Source organism: Augochlora pura, chromosome 9 (genome assembly GCF_028453695.1).
Source record: "Augochlora pura isolate Apur16 chromosome 9, APUR_v2.2.1, whole genome shotgun sequence".
Lineage (NCBI taxonomy): Eukaryota > Metazoa > Arthropoda > Insecta > Hymenoptera > Halictidae > Augochlora > Augochlora pura.
In genome coordinates this window covers 10,047,967-10,064,663 of record NC_135780.1, presented here as the reverse complement: position 1 = coordinate 10,064,663, position 16,697 = coordinate 10,047,967, and the positions used below count along the sequence as shown (strand labels likewise).

General features: G+C 42.4%; 1 protein-coding gene across 1 annotated transcript in view; it reads right to left on the bottom strand.

Moving 5' to 3' along the window:
- Positions 1-13,059, bottom strand: part of LOC144475037 (uncharacterized) — a 96,776-nt gene extending 83,717 nt beyond the window's left edge. The window contains exon 1 of the mRNA XM_078190559.1: positions 12,812-13,059. The gene's annotated coding sequence lies outside the window, so the exon portion shown is untranslated. The remainder of the gene's footprint in view (positions 1-12,811) is intronic.
- Between the last annotated feature and the right edge of the window lie 3,638 nt (positions 13,060-16,697).

The following is a 16,697-nucleotide window of genomic DNA, read 5'->3' as shown; positions in this document are numbered from 1 at the left end:
GCAACTCCTTCTGTAATCCACCTGTTGCGACGCGTATATGGTCGCACCGTCTCGTCTTTCTGTTTGAGTTTAGGCTGCGGTCGATTTGGTCGACGCCATTTTTCAGAGTCTGTTTAACCCCTTGCCGTACCATTTTCTTTACAATTGCTATGATTAGAATCTTTTTGATCGCACTAATTTCTTCGCAGAAAAAGGAATTTTATATTTATTATGTGCTTATGTCTGCTCTAATATTTAAATATTGCTAACAAGAGAGTAATATTTAATTCTTACTTAACCCCTTACCGTACTTTGTCGAGTCCGACTCGCGATGGAAATTAGTAGCAATAAGTTATTGAGTATGGATGTTATTCTGTTCTTTAAAGTTGGAATAAAATTCTAATTCCTTGTTATTAATATTTAAACATTTAAGTATATTCAGGCATGGAACAAACATTAATGTTCTGTCTCTTTTAAGAAATTATATAGCAATTATATGAATGAAAGGTTAAGATAGTATTGTAGAGTTAGGTTTGTGTAAACCAAGTCCTATTTCTTGGCCGTGAGGCTGAAAATAAATATATATTATTATAGCAATTATATACCAAATTATATACCAATACCAATAGAAAAATTTCTAATCGCAGTAGCTGCGAAGAAAATGGTACGTCAAGGGGTTAAAGGAGCGGACGAACATTCATACCTAACAACTTGTTACTAAAAATCTCCATCGCTAGTCTGACTCGTTAAAGTATGGGGTTAACGTCTGACCAATTTATTAGTTTACGACTCCGGTACGGTTGAAACGTATCAGATGACTTTCCTATAAAAGGAAAGTCATTTTACCTTCAGGTAAAATCGTGTGAATATCCCCCCTCGGAATTGTACGAATATATACACCGTCGTCAAAGCCTCGCGTTTCATCGTGGCAAATTCATTTCGATGAGTTGAAACAACATGAACGGTATTCTTAAAGTTCGACGAAAGTTTCCGCGCAGGTTCTCGGGGCATTGTTAAAGGAAGAGCGGGACGGCACGCGGCGATTGGTAATTGAGACGAGATCGAGTCCCGGGGATCCGCTCGAATTAGAGGAGGTTTTCCCCCGATAGCCGATCGTCGGCCGGCCTTCCTCGACGGTCGGTTCTTGAAATTTTCATCGGGCGAAGTCACGTATAGAAGTCGCGACGGAATTTAATTATCAGAGGGCCGTGGAAAGTTCGGAGTCCGGCGCGTCCCCGGCGAAGTTTCCGAGGCTCGGCGACGTCGTCGCGTCGCGCACTCGGAATGGCCCAGTTCGATACACATGTCAAAGCGAATGCAGGGCCTTTCAGCCGCTTGTCTAATTAGGCGGGCTTTTTAGCCGGCGTTTGATCAACCTGCAAACTGCCAGGGACGCGCGAAAGGAAATTAGGGAGCGGCGCGACGCCCGGTCGTCGATGCTCCGCGCTGCGAGATTATGAAAATCTTTCGATCCGGAACACGAGAATCAAAAGCTGCCTCGATTTAATCTTTCGATCGAATTACGTCGACGCTTCCGATAGAATTTAGAATTTTATTGTAACTGCAATAAGTAACTTAAAACTTAAAATTAAGCATATTCAACGTTTATTTACCACTGCTCAAGGATAACATAAACAGCAACAAAATCAAGGACCTATTAAAATTTATGAGAGATACGGGCTTAATAAACAAAATACAAGGTCTATTTAAATAGAAGGTCGCTAATAGCCTTGCAGCTGATGCGACGTAAAACCTTTAAGAAAAGAATAAAAAACTTTTATTTGTCGAGATTGAAATAAAAGTGTTTCTATTTTGTTCCTTGTTATTCAACTAATTTAAATGCTTATCAAATTTTATAATTTTATATAATATTAAATAAGGTCTTTTTCACTTCGGTTGACAATTTTTCGTTTCTTCCGCTTTCCAACATGAAAACTTTCCGAAGAATCATACAAAGTGCTTTTCTATTACAGCGGCAATTTGTTTCCAGCACATTTCCCGTTTTCGTGACATCGATACCAGGTTGAATAAACGGTTTTCCATTTAAACAGACGTTAAAGTTTTAACAAAAGTGTTTCTGCGCCGACGTTTCTTCTCCCTGCTACATTTTTCTTCTCTCGCAATGAAAATACACCCGAGATTAACAAAAGCGCCTTTCTATTTAATTGGCAATTTTTTTTCTGCACACCCTTCGTCGCGATGAATACAATATGATCTGTTGCAATTAAAACAGCATTTTTCTCCGACACTCGCAATTTCCCGCTAATCACACTCGGCGAATGTGTTTTCACAGAAAACTGTACAGAAAAATACAAGAGAGTAATTATCAAATGATCAGTTCTATGCAATGTTTAACCTCTTGACGTGTTTTGTCGAGTCTGGCTCGTTGTAGAGATTTCTGTTAATATCATGTTAAGAATAAAAGCATTTCTGTTTCTTTACGCCGGAATAAAATTCTATCCTCTTGTTATCGGTATTTAACCATTTAAGTAAACGCAGCCAAACGGAATAAATATTTTTCCTTCAAAGAAATTATTACAATAGAAAAAGTGCTCATCCTTGTAACTATGAAGAAAATAGTACAGCAAGGGATTAAGTCAATATTTGACGCAAATGAAAGTAACGAGATACGATATTTATACGATTAAAGTATTTCTGCCATTTTGAAGTCGGAGAACGGGTTCAGGGCGGCGCGATTAAACGGTTTTGCAACCTTGAGGGAAACGGTCGCGGTCGGAGCGTCGGCCGGAAGGCGTTCAATCAACTTCCGGCGAATGTCGCCGCGTGGAAACCGCGGGGACGCTCTCGCCCCCCGCGGCGTGTCCGCCGTCCCGAAACAATCGATAACGAACGCGAGGTTTCGATTAAAACGAGCTTTCACGTGGTGCCGGCGGGAAACGAGTTTTCCTCGTTGGCGAAAACCGGGCGGGCCGGCGTTCACCGCCGCGTTGCCCGTACCGATAGCGGAGGATAGATCGAATCCGCGTCGCTAACGACCGGCCGCAACGAAACAATGAATCGCGGAATGCTTTCGGTTTCCTGCCGGTTTTGCGACGGCTCGCTTTTCTCGGACGATTCCCTGCGAATTTTCGTGGCCGCGTGCCACGTGTCGAGCAAATTTTTTCCGCCCCTGCGACGTGATCGAACGTCGCCGGATCCACAACGGGCGGCTATATTATGCGGCAACGTTGCAAAGGCATATTGCAAAGGGAAATTGCAAAATGATACGGCAACATTGTGGAAGGGGGATTATACGGAAAAATTTGTAAGAGGGAATTGTAGAAGAAAACTGTAAAAGGGAACCGTGGAAGAACATTGTAAAGGAAAATTATACGGGAAAGTTCTACAGGTTGGATCGCGATGGAAAATTATGCCGGAGAATTGCAGAGGAGAATTGTGCAGGAGAATTGTAAAGGAAAATTGTACAGTAAAATTGTTCAGTAGAAGTGTACAGTAAAATTGTACAGTAAAATTGTACCGTAAAACTGTAAAGGAAGATTGTACAGTAAAATTATTGAGTAAAAATGTACAGTAAAATTGTAAAGAAAGATTGTACAATAAAATTGTACGTTAAAGTTGTAAAGGAAAATTGTACAGTAAAATTATACGGTAAAATTCTACATTAAAATTATAAAGGAAGATTGCACACTAAAATTATACAGTAACATTGTACGGTAAAATTCTACATTAAAATTATAAAGGATGATTGTACGGTAAAATTATACAGTAAAATTGTACAGTATAATTGTAAAGAAAGATTGTACAGTAAAATTGTAAAGAAAGATTTTACAGTAAAATTGTACATTAAAGTAGTGAAGGAAAGTTCTACAGTAAAATTGTTCACTAAAATTGCAAAGGAAGATTATGCGGTAAAATTGTAAAGGGGGATTACGCAGAAAAATTGCAAAGGAAAATTACGCGGGAATAGCGTAAAGAAAAATGGTGCAAGGAAATCCTAAAGAGAGATTACACGGGAAAGTAGTGCAAGAAAATAAAGGTCGAAATGCAGAATTGAAATTTATCGATTGGCTCGCTTTAGTTTCGAGTCAGCAAGTAGAAACGGTCTACCACGATCGGGCACACGCCTCACGGCATTCAAACTGAGCGAACACGTATTCATTTTCTTTCATTGTTCCCCCGATAGTCTAAAAAGTTTTAACAAAGATCCTTTTGGTAAACACGAAATAACAACAGAATTAATTTATACGAGCGCGCGCGCCGCGTTTCATTTTACAAACGTGCGCGCGTACGGAAAATGTATAAATAGCCGCGAGCTGTTCGCACAAAGGATTATCTTTGGTTTCTTTTAATTTAAATTCCTTTTAATTCGAATTTCTTTTATTTCTTTTTCCTGTTAAGTGCGCATTACGATGTTAATAACATTTTCGTTCCAGCAGTGAGTTACCCAAAATCGGAACGGTTTATTCGCGCTATATTCGCGCGTAGGAAAAGGATGATAAAAATTCGATTTCCGTCGCCGGAATTCGCCGATAAAAGCCATAATTCCGCGAAATTGGTCGGCGTGATGGCGCGTGACCCGCCGCCGATAATTAAGTCTGTTTCCATTTAAATAAAGAAGCCGGATGGTTTCGATGAATACATTATCGGGAACGCGCACGGACGGCCGTGCCGCTGGAAAAACGAAGGCGGCCAGAGGTAGCCGCGCCTGGAAAACACGCGGTATCCGCTTTCCATTTTTTTCTGCCACTTGTCGGTTGATGAATATGGAGGAAATCGGAGACCGTGTGTTTTAATTCGTAAGCTAACGGGAACAGATCGAAGCAGAATTAGTAGTTTCATTCCACCGATCCGATTTCATGCGATTTTCATAGTAGTCGCGGGTTGCTTGTTCTCGGTGACTCGTTCTTGCTCGTGGACGTTCGTCAACGACGGTACATCTTCTACTTGGAGACAATGAGGCTATTAACTCGGTCAAATACACCGTCTCCTACTCGCAAATTTATATTATATTTTTCAAGAATTTCATATTATATTTTTCAAGAATTTCATATTATATTTTTCAAGAATTTCATATTATATTTCTCACGAATTTCATATTATATTCCCCAAGATGGTTCCTAATTAAACTCTGTGCCAAAAAGGGTGCGTTTTTCCAGGACGTCGCACCGTGGAACTTCTGTAACAACGTAATACCCTGCACAACCGAATATTTCAATTTGCCCGCGGCGGAATCTAATTAACCGCCTCGGCCCGTCGAACGAATTAATCTTTGAGGCGGTAATTTTGCCGGCGCGTGGGCGCCGTGTGTCGCCCGACCTCTCATTCCCTGTCATATCTATGAAATTAACGCTTTATCCGTCGCCGTATCTATGAGATTAACGCTTTAGTCGCGTTAATCGTCCCCTGGCTGCACACCATACCGCCACCAGGATCAAAGACCAATTTTTTGACGATAGTATCAACTTTATCTTACGAAGTGTAATCTCAAAATTGATTCTATACAGCTAGGATTGTTCCTCTACACTCAGACACTATCGAGATGGAAATTTGTTAATATATTTTTGCGAAATAGTGTGAAATAGTCAATTCTTGCTTTGTTTACGTTTGTATTTATTTATTTTAAACAATGTGTTATTCATACTGTGTAATTTTGTTGTAATAATTTTTTGGATTCTAACACTCAGGAGAATGTTCACAGATATCAAAAAACATAATGTTATAGTTTAGTAATTATTATATTTACGTTATATTTTTCTAATATGAATTATATTTATAATTAATAATTATTAGCTAAGTCCATGCAAATGTTTGCTGTCAATTTTCATTGATACATTATTCTAAATCCATATTATAATTTCACATATTCATACTATAATTTTATATACTCATACTATAATTTACTTATTTTATTATACCCACGAACAATTTCCAATTTCAACCTTCCCTCTTAAATCTAGAAAACGTTCATCTCCATTATCGAGACTATCATCGTCCACGGTCGTGGCCAAGTAGGAAGGGGTCAACGTTGTATCGGTTCCTCGGGAACGAGGGGTGAGGGGGAGGAGCGAGTTGAAATTCTGCTAACAGTTCGATAACGATCGAGCTGGAAAAACGATCTACCGTTAAAAGAAATCGCGCACTGATCTGACCATCGCAATGGAATTGAAATTGTTCGTGATGAAACCGGTGGCGACCCCTTTTACCCCCTGAAACTATTCGCCTACCAACCCCCCTCGCGCGCCCCGCACCGCACCGCCGGGAAACCCGGCCTGTCCAGAATCAAGCCTAACTAACTGGCAACGAAAACGTGAAAGGACGTCGAACGTAGCGGGAGCGACACGCGACACGGAGAAACGAAATGAAACTGCTGAGAGTCGAAAGGAGAAATTGCTCTTTTCAACCAATCAACCCTCTCTGGCCCCCACCCCCTCGACCGGCCGCTCTTTTTCCCTCGTTTCCTCTCGTTTCTCCGTGAGCTCGAATCAACGTGATTAATTACAATATCGCTTTTTCCTTTCTCTCTCTCTCTCTCTCTCTTTCTCTCTCTATTTCTCTTTCCCCCTCGATCGCCACTTTATTTTTCATTCCCACCCCCCGTCACAGATTTTCGAAATTGCGACCCATTTCAACCCGTGAATTAGTATGTTTTGTATCCCGGAAGCGAGATCGTTAATTATACGGGCTAGTAGTACGTGTCGGTGTTTGGTCAGACGTGCTACAAATTTTTGGAGAATATTTTACCGAGTTTTTGTTAAAGATGTTCTTCACCGTGTCTTGGGATTAATTGATGTAACCTTCGCGTGGATTTTTGTAACATTACATGCTCTGTCATTGGTTGTAATTAATTATAAATTTTGGCACAGTGGAATGTATTATCATCGACCGATTTATCGCGGCGATTTAATATGAAATTATTTATACGCTGTTGTGTGACGATCGTACAATTCACCGGCATTCAGATTATTTTCATATTGTCTTTAAATTATTATATAATTATAATAATATAATCATAAAATTTCTTTCCATACTGTCTTGAATTTATTATATTGCATACTATCCAACTTAACTCACTGACTGTTACATTACCCATATGTAGGATGAAAGAATTATTTGTTACTATTTAAAAATTTGTTTTTACTAATCTATTAGAGTCTTCCTGGCTTCACTAAGATCTGCAAAATATAACAACATTGTAAAAGAAAGTTTACAACTTCCCCCTACTATTACAAATTAATTAAACGACCCTCTCCAATTTTATGAGATTCTGTGGCGCCGTTAATGCGAAAGCGGCAGTGTTAAACAAACAGTAAACTTATTTATCGATCCGGAAGGTTCCGAGATATCGCGTCAACTGCCCAGACACAATCATCTGGGATAATAAAAGAAGTTATCGAAAATGTTTCTAACCCATCGCTGATATTTCCCGTAGGCGAGAGACCGATCGAAATGGAATCGCTATAAAACGGTCCGAGAGCTGTGTCTCATCGCGGAGCCATAAACTCGTATATTGTTCTTCCAGGTGAGTCAAAATGGCGTCCGCGGACGCGGCGTCCTCCGTTGTGGATTAACAGAGTTTTATCTTTGGGGCTACAGACGGCGATAAATTTCGTCAAGTGGAGAGGAACGAAGGAGCGCCGGCGGTCGGGTTTTATCGGGCCCCCTAAAAATATTTCCACATCGAGATACGGTCTCCCGGAACCCGGCGGAACGGCGCATTAAGCCGGCCCGATCGGCTGGCGAACGACCAGCCCGCGCCCGTTATTACGCATCCCCGTTCGACGAGGTAGCAGACCCGTAAAGTCCTCCGGCGAATTAATCATAAACTTGCCGAACAACAATTCTGGTCCGCGGCGGCCATTACTCGTCCGGCCGGAGGAGGATCTCTCTATTGTACGATTGTTACGATCGCGGTGCTCGTCAGAATTATATGCCGGAATTAAAATTAACAGCGTCGCCGCCGCTGCTGACGGACAGCGAATCCATTTCGGCGTTCAATTCGCCGGACGATTATACCGGGCGTCGACGTGCCAGATCAAAAATGAAATTATTTCGGGGGCAGAAGTCCCTTACGCGTTCCTACGAATTAATTAATCACGATCCGCGATTCTCGTTTTCCGCAATACATTTTATAAAAACCCGAAATCGAGAGGGAAATATGGCGCGCGCGCGCGCGCGTCGACGTACTACGACATATCGAAAATGGTTATATTTTCATGCGGCGTGTCCACGGCAGCACCCCGAATTAATTAGAATTTTAAACGGCGATGCCGATTCCGGTGGATCGTGTCGCGAAATCGGAAATTAACCGGCTCGCTTCGGCCGAGGAAAAATTCATGCGGCGCGCCGTCGCGTCGCTGTTGCGTCGCGATTCGACAGAGGTACGGGACAATTGATTATATATAGGTTCAAAGGGTCCCTTACAGCTCCGTTGAATTAATCAGAATTTTAAATATTGTTCCCCGGTGCTGTGGAGCAGCGCGCGATATCCGCTGGGGAAATTCGTTTCGTCGCGATGCGTTTTTCGTGGGAACCGAAAATGTGATCGTTGCCATGAGCGCAGAAAAATACGCGGCACGATGATAACAATAATTGGCCATTGCGGCGGGCTGGCGACGACGGAGAGCGGCCTCGTAAATTAATAAAATGCTGGTCGAACATTTTCGCGGAATGTACGGAAAATTGTCGCGAAACTCTGTCGGCCCGGGGTGCACACATACCGCGCGCGGAGTCGCTTGATTAATTGATTGATCTCGCCGGGGGCACCGATGCTCAGCATCTGGAATTTTTCCTGATGCAGTTGTTCGACGATATTTATCGCGGCGAAATGAAAATTGGAAAGTTTCGGCGCGTGACAGTTCCATCGGGGGCTACGATGTGTCAGCGGGATGATAGTAGGGCACCTGGGCAGAAACGAGAGATCACGAGCAGCCATTTCCTTCTGCTCTACCTATAAATGTTATTTCGCTAATGTCCGCGCAAATTGAACTTGCGATGGTCCTGTAATCGAATTAATGAACCTTATCGGCAATCGGAAATCCATGCTACGATTTCTATATATCACTGAATCGTTCATTTCTAGTATGAATTTTTCGTATTTAATGAAATCAATAACCTTTTCGATTAAAAACCATCGCGGATTCAACGGAGTTTATTCTTATTGCTTGCCGTGAAATTTGCAATCAAGATGGCGGCTAAAATTTAAAATTAGGGCAAAGCTCTCGACGATTCTAGCTGTTCGTTTTTCGTAGATTGTTTTCCACAGCCAATTAAATTACGTTTATTGAAATGTCATCGCGTGACGAATATAAGCTTTCATTAACATTTATTCGTCACGGCCTGATTAATTCGCCGTGAATCCAAGCGGTAATATTGGTCGGAATTTAACGAGAAAAGGTGGAGGAACAATGATTTTGTAGCGTCGATATGTGGTAAACATTTCTCGATGAGACGAACGTTTTCTAAGATGATGCGAAATGATATTAAATCGGGGTTCGCGAGGCGTGAGAAAGAATAAAGAAATGGAAATTACGATGAAAGCTAGCTTATGGAGGTCTCATTACATTAACTCAGCCACGTCCTTGGAATTTTCTTCGACTCATTTACATTTTACTAGCTGCTCCGCATAATTCCGTGACTTAGTTCTCGATACGTTGAAAAAGTGCTTCCACGCGTTCGCAGAATGTCGGAAAATTAAACTAATTTTGTTTAAAAAATAACGGAGATTTCGGATTGAATCGATAATCATGATTTCCACTCAACTTTTTAATCCAAGTGTACTTAATATTTTTACTAAGTTTTATTATCAGATTGATATTAATCGTTCCTTTTGAACATTTTCATCGAAACCAATAGAAATGATTTCTATCGAACATTTGTATCGAAATCATAAATTTAATATTACAGTGGTGTCTTAATTTAGTCAAAGAATTATTTTGTATATTAGAAGAATTTATAAAAATATGTTGATTTTAAAATTCGATTAATAGAAATGGAATTAATAGATTAATAGAAATTTTACTATTCTAATAGTATTCGCTATTCTAATGATATTAATAACAATGTAATAGTAACAAATAATACTACTCTAATAACATCAGTACTCTAATTTTGTTAGAAAATGATTTTATACATTAGAAATATATATAAAAATGGCGACAGTTTCTCTTTTCCCAAAACTATACCAAATGCATCAATATTAATATTCTTTTAATAGAAATATTTAAAAAAAATATTTGTTCAGATATTCAATAGAGACATCCGACACAACACCACGAATTGAACGAGTTTTCTATTCGATAGCTGCGCGAGGAACGCCTGAGATTCGATTCTGTTAATATCCAAGAGTGCGATCGATCGCGTACAGTATAAAAATCGGCAACAAATTGAGTAGGGGGGGGGGGGGGGGGGTAGGTCGATCGCTCGATTTCATCCATCGTCGTGGTGGAAACAGCTCCCAGAAAAGAGCAAAATACGTCGTCCCGTGGAAAGTTCGTTTCTGCCAGCCAGATATTCGTTCAACTCCGATGGTATTGTTCCCCGTCGGGTGAAACTCATCTCTCACCCCCACCTTCACCCCCGTAGCTCACAACTGCAATGTCAAATTGCACAATATTCATCGAAGTTTCACCCTCTCCCTTCCACCCCCTCTCTCTCAATCTCTCTATATTTCTTCTATCTCTCTCTCTCCCTTTCTCTCTCTTTCTCTCTCCGTCTATCCATTTCTATCTCTAATTTTCTCTATCACTCTCTATCTTAACTCTTTCCCTCTCTACCCATCTCTGTCTCTCTTTCTCTCTCCCTCTCTCTTTCTCTCTCTCTCTTTCTCGCTCTTTATCCGTCTCCATCCGTTCATCTCTCCCTCTCAGATCACCTCGAGTCGCTTAAACTTTCGTAGACCGGATTATTTAATCGAACGGCTGGAACAGCGAGCGGTAAGAAATCGAAAATTTTAAGGTGAACTCTTTATCGAGCGGCGAACGGGACTCAAGGGTGGCTAGAGAGAAGATATCGAGTTTAATTACCCCCCACTGTTCGACGCTGTCGAACTTTCGCAAACTGAATCGCGCTCTCCATTCCCTCCCCTCCCCCCTCTCCTTCCTTTCCGTCAGGCCGGCGGAAATTTTCTATTGACTCGGCCGCCGGAGAAATATGAAAGTGCAGCTACCCGAACAGCGCGTTATGCTGACGACTATGGGCATCGGTCGCGTGACGCCTACCACGCGTAATTGATTTCTTTGCCAGCCTCGGCGACGTGTAACACGTCGCGTCGTCGCGGCGAACGCCTCGCAGAGCAGGCGAAACGTCGTCGAAAAATGTTCGAACACGGTCCGCTGCGAATCGAATCGAAGCGAAAAAAGTTCGAGGAAAAGACGATTCCAATTTTAACACATTACCGACCGGACCATTTATGCCATTACAGGGTAATTAAATCTACTAACACTTTTCAATTTTCGTAACGTTAGCGTTAAACGATATTTTTTCATCTATTTTAATTATTCTATTCATCGCGAAAGGTGTTTAATATTTAAAAAATTGTATAATAATACGAATGCTTGCAGTAGTACATTCTAACACTTTTACTTTAATAATAAGTAAAAAATTATTCGTTAGCCTATAAAAATCCGATTTGTAGGCTATCGGTCGGTAAAGTGTTAAGATCGCTCGATTTTATCTGTATACTTTTCAGAGAAATTGGGTTAAACGTTAACATAGATATATATATTATTTCTGTGTGGAATTCTGTCCTATGTGTATGTGTGTGTGTTGACGATTGATATTTTAGCGAAACGACTCGCGCACTTGATAACAGAGCCTTCGAATGAAATTGCAGCGCAGAAATTGTCGTATCGGATGCGCTGTCGTCTCTCTCTTCAATATTTATTTATCGTGCATTTGTATTAGTCTCTGCGGTTTTACGTGTAAATTTTTAAACAGATAAATGTAAAATTTCTCTGCGAGCAACGTTGAATTATCGAGCATACAGGGCGTCTCTGAAGTAGTGACACTCGAAATGAGAAAATTCAGAAAACGAATTTAATCGAAATTTTCAGTTGATTAAAAATTAAAATTTCTTCTCTGCTTATTATTAACGATCTGATGCATTTACAATAAAAGTGGAACAGATTTAATGTGATCATAATAGAAGTTGAACAGATTTGATGCAGTTACAATAAAAATGGAACAGATTTGATGCAATTGCAATAAAAGTTCAACAAATTCGATGCAATTACAATAAAAGTTGAACAAATCTAACGCAATCACAGTAAAAGTGGAACAGATTTAATACAAACATGTCGAAAGAACTTTAGATTGCACTATCGTTGACCCAATAAAACCGTTCGAGCGTGACATAATTTTATTTCGCATAAACATCCGAACTTTTCCAAGTGGAATAGACAGTCTACAGTCAGACAATACCGTCCTCTCCTCGCGAAAGAGAATTCCATTCGATCCACAGCTCAGCAAAACTAATACATACATGAGAAACATAAATATCGTCCGTCCCTCAAAGAATTCTTAAAATAAAGAACAGATCGTCCCCACACAACGGAAGCTGGGAAACAGTTCCGAAACGAAAGAGCAGCTCACAAACAAGCCGAGGAAAAATGCCTAGCCACAGATATCGTGAGAGATCCACGAATGTACCACCAGAGACACCTCGTATCCTTCGCGCACCCTCTTCGTACTCACTCGGCGATTAATCACCGCCGTTCGTCGGTTTCAGGATGATCGGTTGTTTCGATCGATGCTCCGAGCGCGTCATCGATCGTCGATCGCGGGTGTCGAAGTCGGCACTGGCACGGGTCACGCGGTCCGCCAAAACAAGCCGAGCACCGTAAAACCGTCGAACCTTGCGATCTATGGACCGTACCTTGAGATCCTGGCAGGACACACCGAGCGAGGACATCGAACGCGTACGATCCACCTGGCTTCGTTCGCCCCCTCCTGGTCTCCTTCTCTTTTTTTTTCTCTTTCTGTTTTTCCCTTTCTTTTTCTTGTTCTCCTTCTACAGCTGTCTTCTGACCTCTCCTTCTCAGTCAGTAAACTGTTTTCCCTCGGTCGGCGACGGAACGGAGGGTTGGCGAGCTAGCGAGCTTGCGGTGGCACGTGAACACCACGGCCGAGTGGCGCGACTGAACTCGGCTGAACCGTGTCGGAGCTTGACTCCGGTTGAAGCTTTCGGGCCGGCGCTCTCTCGACCGACCGTCGGTGGCACCGTCCGGGAGGCAGCGGGGGTCCCGGGGGTGGCGCCGAAGGGTCGGGAAGGGGCTCGGAGGACGAGCGGGCGCGGATCTGGTAGGGGGTAGGGGGGGTCGCGGCGGGAGGAGACGCGGAAAGGGTTGAGGAAAGAGGAAACACGACGGAAGACCCGGAACGCAAGGGTCGAAGAATATCTGAGACGGTCGTACCCCCTCCGACACCCCCCCGCGGGTGTCGCGGCAGCCAGAAATGTGGGATTGATGCGGGAGAGGGTTGGCGAGGGCTCGGGGAACGGCCAGGAAAGCGTTGCAAATTTTCAGGGGATGGCGCAAGGGTTGAAGGGCTGGAATTGGAGAAGAGAGCGTGGAAATAATATTATCTTACGCAGGGGGACGAGGGAAAGTACGTGGCGGAATAATGTTTTATTACCTACGGGGTAGTAAAACGTGGAAGGAAGCTCGTGGTAGTTTATAGAAATCGCGGGACTGAATTTATTCGGGTCGCTCGGATTTTTATGGTAATTAACCCCTTGACGCGCCATTTTCTTCACAGTTATTGCAATTAGGAATTTTCCAGTTGGTATAATTTCTTAAAAAAGACGGAACATGCTTATTTGATGCCTGAATATACGTAAATGCTTAAATATTAATAGGGATAAGAATTTTATTCCAACTTTAAAGAATCGAATAATATCCATACTTAATAATTTATTACTACCAATTATCATCACGAGTCGGACTCGACAAAGTGCGCTAAAGGGTTAACCTACCGATATTGGTGCAGGATAACAATTATCGTCGATTTAAAAATCCATTTCTACCTTTCTATAATAATTGAAACGAGTTGCAAATAATCCACAGATGTCTCGAAACACCTTTGGATATTTTCATTGTTTCGAATTTCATTTCTGTGATGAATGCACGAAATCTAATAATAATGTATTAGTTGAATCAATGCAGAGTGGTTCTTTACAATTTCAACGATTTTATAACGAGAAACGAGAGATCATTAATTTCGTCCAGCATGACAGATTCAGCACGAAAGGCGAGAAATAATAAATCAATTAAACGAGGGAAAGTGTGAAATAACTTTTCGGACTTTTCGGGGACACGAAATATTTTAAGAGGGATGTGCGATAAAATTATCCTTTCGGGACAGTTAAAGTATACTTAGGAAGAAGTTGAAAGGCCGAGAAGGGTTGAAAAGACGAGAAGAGTTGAAGAGTCGAGAAGAGTTAAAAATTTAGAGTCTCCGAAAAGTGCGAACGGGTGAAGAAGTCGGAGATAATATATTCTAACAAAAGTAAACTGGAAAATCGAAAGGGTTCGTGAACAGTGCGGAAGGGGTGAAGTAGGGGGTCGCGAATCGGAGAACATCGCCAGGGGGTGCGGAGAACCGTGGACAGGATAAAAGCGGGAGACAAGGCTCACGGAGAAAAGCCGGTGGTCGTGGAATTCGGGGAGGGAGGGGCGGATTGAAATTTCGTAGCCCGGGGAAGTTTGAAGGGGTTGAAACGTCGGGAGGTAGTCGGGATACGTGGAAACAGTGGACGAATAAGATATTCGAGGGAAAGTTGCGGAAAGAAGACGCGAAACTTCGCGAGTTTAAAGGATCGGAATTCAAAGGGATGAAAGAAAATAAGGGATCGGGGATTGAGAAATTTGGCGGGACCAAAGGTACCGAGGACTTGAGAACTTTCAGAGGTTCGTGATGCCATAAGAATTGCGTTCCAACAGAAAGAAAGAAGAATAACAAAATAACGCGGTCCTTTCTTTGAAAAGAAAATTGTAAAGGATGGGGATAAATGAACGAAGTCGGAAATAAGGTTTGCAGAATTTTCAAAAAGAGCATCGGAAAACCGTCGCCGGAAGCACGGTTCGAATCGCCGCAGTTCGATAAAGAAACGGAACGTTTAGAAAAGTGAGGTTAGGAGTCCAGGTGAACGATGAGGTAGAATCGGGAAAACTCTGCGTGGCGGAAAGACGAAAGAAGGAAAAAAAGGTAAGGGAAGAGTAATACGAAAATCTCTTATTGGGTAGCGAAGGGTGGGCGTCGTAAAAATGTCACGAGGAACATAAACAAGAGCGGACAAGATTGATGCAGCAGAAGATGGTGGAATTATGAGAAAGAGGAGCAAGGGGGGGGGGGGGGGGGGGAGGAGGAGGGGGCGGGGTTGAAAAATCTGGCGGTGTTAGAAATAAGAGGATATAACGGGTAGGAAGTATGACGGACGAGTGGGAACACGAAAAAGGTGCCTAGAGCAGCTAAAAGGTGACTAAGGTACCAAGGGCGGAAGAGGGTTACGGAGAAATGCAAAAGAGATTGATGGAGGGGGCTGGTAAGGTAGTGGACTTGCGGAAACTGTGGAAACGAGGGTTGGGAACATTCTGAGAAACTTGGAGGATACGGCGGTCGGAAGGGCGTATTAAAAATAGTAGCGTGTTTCCGCCGGGGGTTGCAAACAGAAAATATGGCAGTGGAACGTGGGAAGGGTTGGAAAATATCGGATAGGGCGACGGTGGTACTGGGCGGTACACGGGCGAGAGAACGTCGCTAAGGGTCACTGGGGAAGAAGTGCCGACAAGATTGATGCGTCAGGGACGGACATGAAATTATAGGGAAAGAGGAGCGAGGGGGGAGGCGGTGGGAGGTGTGGAAAATTTGCGAGGACGAAGGGAGCGCGAGCAAAGTCCAACGCGTTTTCGCGTGGATTACAAGCGGGAGATGTAAACGGAAGAATAAAAGCACGGAGTGGGTGAACGACCGGAAGCCGGGGTGTAAAAAAATTGGGGTGAGACGTTGTCGCGGCGCTGCGGAGAAGAAAAATATCGGGAGCGAACTTTAAGGCAGTTGTGACAAAATAGTGCAAGCGTGTTTCGAGGGCCGCGAAAATATGAGACGGGGGGTGGTTGCGAATTCGAGGGAGGGGGGTTGGAAAAGGGCTGGAATAAGAAATGGAAGCCGAAGTCGCGCGAAAAGAGATGCAGGCAAGATTGATGCGACGGAAATGAAGGTAGCGCGGTCGGGGAAGGGATGTCAAGGGGTAAATATAGTGGCGGAAGAATAACGCGTTTTCAAGGGCCCGCGGAACTCTAATATTTGCGGACAGGGATCCACGGGATGCCTTTACCGAGAAAACAATTCTTATTCGCCGGCTGGAACTTTAATGAAAGGGGGTAGAAATAATATCGAGGGGAAATGAAGAGCTTCAAAGGCGGCAGGTTGTAGTAGGAAATAATAAAAAGGTATGATTGCCTTCTCGCATTGCCGAACAAACATCGACACGATTACAATGTTTTTCCCCAGTCTGACGGACTTTCCCCGGTTATAAATATATCGACGAAAGTTGAGAAACTTTCCATGCCGTTCCAGTAAAATTTGATACATTAATAGACATACGCCTTGCTAAAATAACGATATATATAAATATCACTGTATACAATATATAAGTATACATAAAACAATATTGTTTTACTCAGTACATAAAACAAAGGAAATAATAGCCATTTTAAAAAATACAAAATTAATAAGAGAACTACAGAAAATAAGATTAATAT